Source organism: Castanea sativa, chromosome 4 (assembly GCF_040712315.1).
Source record: "Castanea sativa cultivar Marrone di Chiusa Pesio chromosome 4, ASM4071231v1".
Classification (NCBI taxonomy): domain Eukaryota; kingdom Viridiplantae; phylum Streptophyta; class Magnoliopsida; order Fagales; family Fagaceae; genus Castanea; species Castanea sativa.
The window spans coordinates 4,812,320-4,824,323 of NC_134016.1; the positions used below are offsets into that span (position 1 = coordinate 4,812,320).

Genomic DNA, 12,004 nt, shown 5'->3' on the forward strand with positions numbered 1-12,004 from the left:
GGTGGGTTGTAATGTATAAGTAGGTCCTCAATTGTATTGTAATAGAACTATGTAAAATGGTAAATGATGTTGACTTGAAGCCACTTAATAATATAAGCTTTTTTAAGATAAAGTGTTATTTATGTTAGATGTTGTTGGTGTTTTTGTTTAAAGTGAATTGACAACTTGTGAGCTGTGAGCTGTGTTGGTTTGTGCATAAAGTGCATTGTGTGAAGATAATTGTGTTAAAAGTGAATTGTTTAAAATTTAAAGTGCATGACAACTATCTGTGAACTTGCAAGAAAAGACAACAAATGCACACATAAACCTGCTATTAAACACATAAGATACTCCAACAAATGCACACATAAGATACTCCAAGAAAAGACAACAAATGCACACATAAACCTGTCAATCAACACATACACCTGTTGTATTCAAAAGTAATTGCTATATTCAATACATACTCAAAAAAAAAAAACCTATATATGTTCAACTGCAATAATCAACCACATGACAACAACTAGTCAAAATAATAATTTTGAACACCTACCATTAAGTTGGGAAATTGTACACACATTTAAGGTGGCATTGAATAATCTTTCATTAACCACCAATAAATATAAGACATTTGGTACAATAACAACCAAAACAGTTGCACCTACCCTTGTTTACAAAACTTACAAAAATACAAATAAATTCCAATAATGTTTTAACAGCATATATAATCAACAATTGTCTGTCCTGCCATTGTCTACAAATTACATATAACCCTAACACTTCATAACACAGAACCATATTACCCTAACACTATATATACATAGCAACAAAAGTGTCTTGACATAGGCTTCATTTATTGCCCCTGCCCTTGCCTCTCCCACCATAGCTGACCTTTCCATATCTTGTTTTACATTTCAATGTACTAGCTGCATTACCCCTTCCTCTCAAAACAACTCCTCTGGTAGCAGGTGGTCTTGTAGGCTACAAAGTACAAGAATTTACATGTTAGCTACCAATATCACAGTTTTATGAATAAAACATCAAACATAAAACTACAATACCTGTGATGATGGTACTCTAGTGTCCCCTGTTTTTGCAGGGGTGTTTGGTGCTGGTTGGCTTGAAGAGAACCAAGGAGCTCCTTTTAACTGTGTACCTGAAGCCTGAAAAGTACCGCTAACCTGGTTGTTGTGACCATGGAGTCTGAGCTGGTGGCTGTGATCGTGCTGTCTAGTTGGATAAGGCCATAGTGTAAGGCTGATGTGTTGGTGGAGGCTGAGATGATGCTAAGGGTTGAGATGAGGATGGGGCTTGAGATGCAAATTAGGTCTGAGATGAGGATTGGGCTTGTGATAAAGATAAGGCTTGGGATCCGTGTCTGCATGTAAAAGGCCTTCCACTTGCTTGCAACCAAATATGAGCATGTTTACAATGTTAGTTATTGGCATTTTACATATAATAAAAAATTTTGTAAAAACTTACAGATTTCTCTTTCTGCAATCTCTTCCTCATCTCCTATGGTATCTCACTAGTGACATTGGTCTTTCATCCCCTTGCATTGTGCCCTTCCTTTTGACACCTTCCACACCTTACTAGCTTGTTTGCTCTAAACACCCTATACGGGTTCGTTGGCTCATCAACATCTCTCTTCTTCTTTATGGGTGGCCTGCCTGATGGCTTATAGATAGTAGGTGCAACAAGCTTGGGTTGGCCACTGAAGATCCACTCAGACTGGCCAGACATGGGAGGTATGGGTGTCTTGTATGTCTTCACAAAAGCATCATTGTAGTAGCATGGATGAGTGTAATCCTCTGGTTTCTCACGATTCACAAAAATGGTTGTAACTCCATACTTCCATTGGATTCCTGTCAAGTCCCATACTCTACAACTGCATGTCCTCCCTACCAAGTCCACCACATGCATTTCCCTCTCATTGTCAATCTCATACACAAACCTACCAAATGGCATTGCACAAAAGTTCTTAGAGTTTAATTTCAACTTTTCCAACTTGTCCTATATGCTTGGACACAACTTGCCTCCTTACTTTTCTATGCCAATCTTTTTTTATATACAACTTGCTCATAAACTTAACTCTAGTCCACTCCAGAATTGATAATATTGGCTTGTCCCTAGCCTTCACAATCATAGAGTTAAAACTCTCACTCAGATTGTTCACTAGACAATTTGTCAAAGCCCTTGGAGAAAAGTGGGATTTGGTCCACTGTGCAGACTCTATATCTGCAAGGTACGTCCAAGCTTCTTCATCCAAACTCTTAAGATGCTCCATCCCCTTCTCAGATTCCCTGACTGATGTTGTGCCAGCACACCTCTACAATACACTCTTCAACTCTATGCCCTTATGGTTAACCTTGAAATTGTTGTATATGTGCTTCACACAATACCCGTGCTCTACAGTTGGGAATAGAGTCTCTATTGCAGGTAAAAGGCCCTGCAATCAAGTAAGCAATTAAGCATCAATGTCAGCAATTAAGCATGTAAACATTCAAGTAACCAACTATGCAAGTAAGCATTCAAGTAAGCAAGTAATGAAGTCATAAACATGAGCTACATGATAATACCAGTGTGGGTGATACCGTACCGTACCGGCCGGTACGGCCGGTATATACCGTGCCGGCCAATGAACCGGTACAAGTACACCCCTGTTTCGTACCGGAGAAAATACCGGCCGTACCGGCCGCATACCGGCTGTACCGGCGAAATTCGGCTGTTTCGGCCGGTAAATGGATACCGGACCGAAACACAAAAATTCTCATTTGCAAGGATAGAAAACAGAGGAGAAGGAGAAAATGAAGAACAAAACTCACTATTTGCTTCTCATCAGAAAATAACGGTGAAGCACAAAATTGACGAAGCTCTCAATCAAAATATAAACTCCAATCACAATTTTAAAACTAATCAAATTAGAACAAAAAAAAAGAAAAGAAAGAACAAAACTGACCCATCTGAGCCTCGGTGGGGAGGAGGACCTGCGGTGGTGTAGACGAAAAGAGCTGGAGATGAAGTGGAAGAGAAGAAAAGAAAAAAGAAAAGTGAAGAGAGCTCCGGTGGAGTAGACGAAGAGAAGAAAAGAAAAAAGAAATGTGGAGAGCTCCGGTGGAGTAGACGAAGAGAAGAGAAGAGAAGAGAAGGAAAAAAGAAAAAAAAGAAAAGAAAAGGAAAGTGAAGTCCAGAGAGTACTAGAGAACAAAAGAAAAAAGAAAAGTGGAGATACAGCTAATGGAAAGGTGTGGTGGAGAAAAAAAGAGGAAAGAAAAAAAAAAAAAAAAAAAAGTGTGGATGAGCTGAATTCAGTTGTTCTTTTCAGCTTTGGTTTTTGACCCAATGTGATGTGACATAACATACACGTATTGCCAAATTGTCATTGCATTGCAACAAATTTATATTTGAAAGAATGTTAATATTACAACATTTTAAACAATTTTTGTCATAATTTGTTGTGTAAAAAGTTGTAAGTAATGAAAATGTGAACCCACATACACCCACAAATTTTTTCACCTCTCACAACTTATCATATAACGAGTTGTGATAAAAATTGTGTAAAATATTATAATACTAATGTTTCTATGATATTTAAAGTTTTTTATTTTTTTTGAAATAGATATACTTATACTTATAATTATAAATTATTAAATAATTATTTTAATTTTTAAATTATTAGATGATTTAAATATTTTATTTTATTTGAGGTAAGTGTCTTCTCATTATTATATATTTATATCTTGATAATTCCATAAAAAAATATAAAAAGTTGCCAAAATGATATATTGAGTTATTAGAAATATAACTTTGTATATCGTATAAAATAGTAAAAAAAATAGCGATAAATCCGAAACGGTACACCGGTATTGACCGGTATCCGAAATATATCGTACCGCTGGCCAAACCGGTACAGCCTCCGGTACGGTATTGACTTCCTTGGATAATACCCTCTGCCTGTCACTGGTGAATACTAGATTGAGATTCTCTGGCCTGCCAATGTCATCTGCAAACTGCTCCAAAAACCAGATCCAGTTGTTCTTGTTCTCTTGCTCAACCACAGCCACTACCACTAGGAATATATTGTTATTTCCATCCTTAGCAGTGACAGACAATAATTGCCCACCAAACCTATCTTTCAAGTGGCATCCATCCAACCTAACAAAGGGTCTACAACCACATAGAAAGCCAACTTTTTGAGCATTGTACCTAATTTACATCTTTTTAAACTTAGATTCTGTATTCTCATTTTCCATCTTTGTTTGCACTATCACCTTGCTTCCTACATCTGTCCTCTTAAGTAGGTCATATTGAGCCTCTTCATTCCCAATGATCAAACCCCTAGCTACCTTCCTTGATCTATATACCTAACTAAGACTTAAATCAACTGAAATTTGCTACATTACATGGTGCTTAACACTTGAGACCTTCCAGTTAGGATTCTTATTAAAATCCTCCAAATACCTGTTTGTCACCTAGGCTGATGTAACTTGCCCATTTTGAAATGTTAAGAGGCAGGTACACTCAGGATTAAGTGTATTGATCTCAAATGTGCATTCTCTAGTCACCATTGAGGCATAACACCTCCATCCTCAATTGTTCTTACAATGTACAGAAATCTTCTTCTTATCATTCAACTTTCACTTGATATCAATGTAATGCTGAATCACATACTCTCTCAAAACCTTCTTAAAAACCTTGGATTTTGGAAACTTCATCCCTTTTACCAACTTAACATTTGTCATGTCAGTCCTCTCATTGAATTCTGGGTTGCCAAGTCTCTGCTCATCATCAGAACCATCCACACTTGCAATATCACCCTCTAAAGTTGGTTCAACCCACTCTTCATCTAAATCTATGTTTGGAGGTGGAACATTGGAGGTGGAGCATTGCTGAATCTACCATTGAGGTGTATTAGTGTTTGCCTAAGGTGTTTCAGTGATTGGTTGAGGTGGAACAGTGTTTGGCTCAGATGGAACTGTGTAAGGTGGAGAAAACTCCCCAAAAATATCATCAGCAAAGTCTTCTCCTTCCAGATCTTTATTCAACCAATCAAACACCTCCTCTACCCCCACACTAGCATCACCCCCTGTAGCAGCCCCTATAGCAGCTCCTGCACCACCCCTTGCACCAGCTCCTACACCAACTCCTGCACCCCCTGTAGTAATCCTTGCACCACCCCCTTAACCAACCCTATCAGGAACTTCAACTGCAAGTGGAGCATGACCACTCTCCATATACAGTATAATGGTGTCTCTTGGCCCTCCCTCATTAAGCTTACACATGGACACCACATTTTTATCATCTTCTATGAACCTCAAATCTTGCTCCAAGTTTCCCCTAGGAGATAAATAATGAACCCTAGACGGTTCATCAATCCCCAATTCCTCGCATATATCTTCTATTTCAAAATAACTAAACCTATTAGGATCCCTATATACTATTTCAACTTTCCCACCAAAGTATTCTAAACTTGGGTTCCACAGAAAAGTACCCCCATAATGAACCTCGAATTTCACTTCCTCATCATCCATCTGCAATATCAAATTACCATTTTACATGTACATAATTAACAATTAAAGAACTATAAACAACAAACACATAAAGAGTAAACACTTGTATGTTGTTGTTTTGCTTTTGGAATGCAACACACACATCAGAGGGACCACATTTTCTGCTTTGCTTTTGTTTCTGTTTACTAATAAGCACATGCAAATACTAAAATTTAAACACAACAGAAACTTGGGTCCACTGTGAGACACAATGACCAAGACAGACAACATACCTATAAACAAACACAAATCCAAGAAACAGGTGGTCACATTTTTCATAAACATCAACAAACACAATCAATATTCTCATTCCGTTACATGTGACATTGACTGATTACTCAAAAAAACAATAAAATAACCACAAGCCCAAATTAAAAACCTAAACAATGATTGATTTCTTACCGGGATTTTAGTCCCTTGAACAACCCATTGCTCGTCTAGGTTTATACTTGCAGCATGATTTCAATATCAGATGCAGAATGGGGTTTTTCATGTTTCTAGGCCTCGTGAGGAAAAGATTCAATGGTTTGTGTTTTTTATCTGTGTTGTGTTCAAGTGGGCAAAGTGTTAAATTTTAAACCACGGGTAGGCAAAGTGAAAATGGGCTAAATCATAGGTGGGTTTACTGTAATTTCTGTTAGGGACATATTTATTTAATTGACTAATACTTTGACAAAACGCACTTTACTTGTAATTGGGTAAATCTATGATGAATTTATTACTTCAAGAAACAAGTGTTCAAGTTAAGTATTGAAGTCATGCAAGTCTGACCAAGAAACAAGTGAAGGAGGTGTTGTTCATTAAAGCTCGATAGAAGTTTGGACAGAATCCTTTCTATCGAGATTAAATGTTAAAGCTTGACAGAAGTTGTATCTGTCGAGATATACGAAATCATATTTCTCAGATCTGATTACATGCATATTTTAATATATTTGTGTAGGGTTTCTTTTCTTACAACCCTATACGTATATAAAACTTATTTTAAAAGCCGTCGCATTATGCACAGATTATGTACAAAGTATGCAAAGTGAATGCGAAGAGAATACAAGCATATTGTGACCTAGTTCATCATTCTTTCTAAAGAGCTACTGTGTCTTTACGCCAAGGATTTTGTGACCAAGGAGCTTCTTGATCTTCATTGTTGATAAACTGAAGAACTTTGTAGCCAACAACCACTTCAAGTTGGTGGAGTTAGTCAAATACTAGGATCCATGCATCGTTGGTTAGTTACATACTGGGATTCGTGCATTGAACGGAGAGATGGTCATTACAATACAAGTCCAATTGGGTATTGGGATAACGGTTCAACTGTAGGTTGGTATTTCAGGATAGGCCATAGGGTTTGGTAAGATTCCTTATACTTATAACTGCTTATGATTGATAATAGTTGATTCTCGGGAGTAGTGACCTTAAATTCACTCAGTGGGGTTTTGTCTCGGTGGATTTCCTAATTCAAAAACAAATTACCTGTGTCAAATTTATTTTCCCCTGCATTTAGTTATTTGGTGATTTGTTTGTGTGACCACGCCATTGCATGTAATTTGACTAATTAATTAACTTGGGTAATTAATTAATTTGAATGTTTTTAGTTATTCTTAGCAAATTTACATTGACACTTAATTGAATCGTGCATTTCTTTCTAAAAAAAAAGTTTGAATTGTGCATTTAATTTTTTAGGATAAAAATGGTAGAATATTTTTTAGGATCCTACATTGTAGTACGGTTAATTTTTTTTTTTTAATAAAATTTTGTTATGACTCTACACACTTGAAATAATCGTATAGTGCAAAACAAACTACATAATAAGAGATGACAGATTTTTTTTTTATCTGATAATTGGGTGACGGGGGATTTATGCCCTAGATTTTTATTTTTATTTTGAAACACCAAGAGGTGTCAATCAATTGAGTTATAAAACTCTTCCTAAAAGTGTATATTTTTATTTTTTATTTTTATTGTTTACATCACAGTAGATTGTTGTTAGTAGTCCTCATGTTGCTCTATCAAAATTTACCACTTTAGTAAGTTGAGAAGTTCATTGTGTCTATAATATTGTTGTGTCCAAAATTAACCACATTAATAAGTTGTGAAATTTTTGTCTAAAAAAAGGGTTGTGAAAAATTCATCATGTCTATAATATTGTTCTGTCTTTAATGATAACCAATGTTCATGCGTACAATATTTATTAAAATACTATAATTATGCATGTATGATGTATGCTTTAATAAAGTTACATGACTAAAGCATATCATATAAGACTAAGTCTCTTCTCCCCCCCCCCCTCCTCTCAATATCATTTGACATAAACAAATGAAATTTTTTATAATTGAATTTTATTCAAGGTAGTTTTTTTTTTTTTTTTTAAATTTCGTGAAAGGATTTTAAAGTAACGTATGTTAATATTTTTAATGTAGTTATAACAAGTCACATAATTTTTTTTTTCCCGTTTGAAACAGTCACAAATTCCAAAATCACTCCTATCAGTCAAGATTTTTTTTTTTTTAAAGAGAGTTTCAACCTAAAGATGTGTAAGTTTGCAAAGTTTCTAAAGTAACTGTCTATTAATCGCTTATTTACACAGTTATTGTAGTTATGTATTTCATTTTTTAATCATTTCTCATTTCTCATTTCTCTCTCTCTCTCTCTCTCTCTCTCTCTCAATTGACAATTGTAAAGAAATTATATTTTAATAAAATGTAGTGTAATATAAATAATCTAATATGTGGTGCTTTTGAAAATTGGTTTGTGTAACATTAAAGAGTTATGCTAAAATATACAGAAATTTTTACACGAGTAAATACAAATGCTCCAAAATAGCATAAGTCTATAATTTGCCCAACCAACTCCAAAAATACCCACGTCAAGCACATGTAAAACTATTTTATTTCATTTACATGGTTACTATAGCTATGTATTTAATTTCTCTCTCTCTCTCTCTTAATTGATGATTGTAAAGAAATAATATTTTAATAAAATGTAGTGTAAAATAAATAATTTAATGTGTGGTGTTTTAAAATTGGTTGTCTAAAATATAAAGAGTAAGTTCGTATGCTAAAATAGACCAAAAAAAAAATAAAAAATTGCACAAACTGATGTGAATGCCCTAAAATAGCATAAGTCTACAATTTGCTCAACCAACTCCAAAAATACCCACATCAAGCTCATGTAAAACTGTGCAAAAATAAGATTCTAGTTACAACAATTGTGCAAATATAAATGATTATTGTTCATAGGCAAATATATTTTTTAAAATTTTCTTTACTTATAGAGAGCAAGAGAGAGATGATTTGGGAGTGTAATAAAAAAATCAATAAAAAAGTATTTTAAAGAAAGATAATGTAAAATAAATAATTTAATATAAGTGTTTTTGAAAAATAGTTATGCAAAAAAGGGGGGGGGGGGGCTTTGTGCTAAAATAAACAATCATTTTTGCATGAATTGATCCAAATGCTCAAAGGGAAAAACAAATTTAACAATTTTTTTCACAACTGTTGAGATGATAATTTTTTTAATTTGATATTTAGGGATGGGGAATTTGAACCCTAGAAATTTTTTTTTTTGAAAATTCTAAGAGATGTCAACTAGTTGAGCTTCAAGTATCTTTCTTTCGGGAAATTATTATGTACTCCTGGAGTACCATAAATGCGTATTCCCTTCTTTCACATGAATCGCGGGTCCCACTAATTAAATTCATGGTGGGACCTACAATTTATGTGTGAGAAAGGGAGTACGCATTAATAGTACTCCAAGAATACCTAATAATTTTCCCTTTCTGAAATGGTAGATTTTTATTTGTTTTTCATCATGGTAGATTGTTATTAGTAGTCCTTATCTTACTCTATCAAAATTTATCACTTTAGTAAATTGTGAAATTCATTGTATTGACTCTATATTATTGTTGCGACTTTATTGATAACCAATGTTCACGCCTACAATATTTATTAAAATACTATAATTATGCATGTATGATGTCTATTTTAATAAAATTACATGATAAAAGCATATAAGACTAAGTCTCTCCCTCCCCCCTTCCCAAAATCATTTCATATAAATAAATGAATTTTAAAAAAAATTGAATTTTATTCAAGGTAGTTTTTTAATCTCTTGTGAAAGGATTTCACTGAAAGTAACATATATTAATATTTTTAATGTAGTTATAATAAGTCACATGGTTTTTTTTTTTTCTTTTGAAATAGCCACGTGGTGAAATTAATTTATACAACTCGCAAATCGTAATAGTTGTTCGACGATTTTATTTAAAAATTAATGATATAATATAATTTAGACATGTATTTAGTTTTAAAAAAAGTTTATTACCAATGTTTTGGTGACAATAATTATGTGACTATTGATTATTTAATTTGATAATTCAACAATTACAATGAGAATGAGAGATTTGAATCTTAAATGTCTTCTTTCAAATATTAGGGAATTGTCGGTTGAACTACAAGATTCTTGGTGAGGAGTTTAAGACTTGGTTGCCCAAATTTTGCAACTTGAGGAACTCTAGTTTCCTACTATAAATTTTTGGCTGAAGTGCTCACATTGGTTCATTTAGAAGTGGGATAGACCGTTTTGTAGGTCCCATGCACTTTGATTTGCAGATAGTGTGCTCAAGAGGCCGAAACCTTCTATTGGAATGATTGGACTCAAGACTACTTTATTTTGCATTTAGTTTATTTGCTAGGAGAAGCCCAATATCATGTAGTAGAAATTCTTTGACTCTTGGGCTTTAAGGCCCGATTTTGTGCTCTGTCATCTACTATTTCTATTTGGGTTGGGCGCCAATTCGTGTTGCACTTGAATTTAGCTTAAGAAAAAAAAACCCCTACCCCTAACCCTCCCAAAATACAAAAAAAGAAAAAGAAAAAAGATTGAAATATTAAAGACACACCTAATAAACAACATTTTTTTATTCAGCAAATATTGGCAGTTGCTCCATCTTCAAATGCTGAAATTTAATTATAAGTTGACACTTAAACATGTTATAAAATTGGGTATAAGTTTATGTTCATTTTTATGTATACTCGAAACAAAAAGTACTAAGCAATAATAATTTGTCCAAAAAAATTCTTGAATAGTAGCACAGGTTTTATTTGTACAACCCATTTCAAATGGTGAAAATTGGAGATAACATTGAGGGATGAATCACACCATGTCTTCTGCAATGTACACAAGGTACAGGTAATATTGTAGTGGACTTCTAGAAGTCATCGATTAAAAAAAGCATAGTTTTTAGCATAAAAAGCATTAAAAAATGTGTATTTCTTATGTGCAGAAGATATATATAATAAATTAGTACTTTAGCTTCATAGACATAACTTTCTCAAAACAAAAAAAAAAGCTTCATAGACATAAATGTATACATTCCAAAATTTATATTCAATTATCCGAAACCGACCCCAATAACTATTCAACCACTTTGTCATTATCATTTGAACCAAACCCAAAAATGTATTTCCTTTGACATTTTCTTAGTTTTTCTTATCAAGTTTACATCGACACTCAATCAAATCGTGCATTTAATTTTTTAGGATAAAACTGGTAGAATATTCCTTACTGAAATTCTTAGGATCCCAATGTTTATTTCTTTTTTTGTGATGACTTATTGACTCTGCACACTTGAAATAATCGTGTAATGCAAAACAAACCACATGTAAATATGCCTTATGTATTGAATGACGTGAAATTTTCCATTAAAAAATATTAATACATTTTGCGGTGTTTCAAAGGATCATCAACATGTAATGTTTTAAGATGACTTATTAAATAAAAAGGAATATTTTTATTTTTAGCAAAAAATAGGTTTCATTAAAGGACTAGTTAATAATGCTATTGTGGTTTTTTTTTTCCTTTGCTTTTTTGATAATTCAATGGTTAAAAGAGAATGTGAAATTTGAATTCTAGTTGTATTAGAAAGATTAGGACGTGTCAGCCAGTTAAATTAGAAGACTTTTGACAATACTATTATGGAATCTACTTATAGCATTAGTCATGTAGCGAATTATAAGGCACTCATTTATCAACTAAGATTTATTATACAATATTTTGAGAATACAATGATGTGGTACATCTCCTCTCACATTTTTGCCATGCGCATGCCATGTTTCATACAATATTTTTACTGGTTCTAATCTAAACACATTACTGCAATTATTTTTTTTATCCATTAGTAATAGACGGTTACAACTTATTGTTTAAGATTTATTGTGCAACTGTTATGAAAATGTTGTAGACATAACATTCTTCTTTTATAAATTGAACCCACTACTGAAATTACATTTTCATCTACCAATAATAGCTAGTAACTACCTACCATTTAGGATTTGTTATAAAAATATTGTAATTAATTTTAAATATTATCATAATTGTCAGTAACAACTTACCATTTAGGATATGTTGTGAAAACGTTGTAAATGTAATATTTTCCTTTTATAATTCATATCGAATCAAAATTAAATTACACTAATCAATGA

The 12,004-nt window shown here is 33.3% G+C and overlaps 1 long non-coding RNA gene across 1 annotated transcript; it reads right to left on the reverse strand.

The window, feature by feature from the left end:
• Nucleotides 1-707: 707 nt before the first annotated feature.
• Nucleotides 708-1,881, reverse strand: LOC142632155 (uncharacterized). The gene is made up of 3 exons (XR_012843743.1): nt 1,462-1,881; nt 1,041-1,382; nt 708-960 (listed from the first exon to the last, which is right to left on the reverse strand). It is a non-coding gene; the product is annotated as an uncharacterized LOC142632155 (long non-coding RNA).
• Between the last annotated feature and the right edge of the window lie 10,123 nt (nt 1,882-12,004).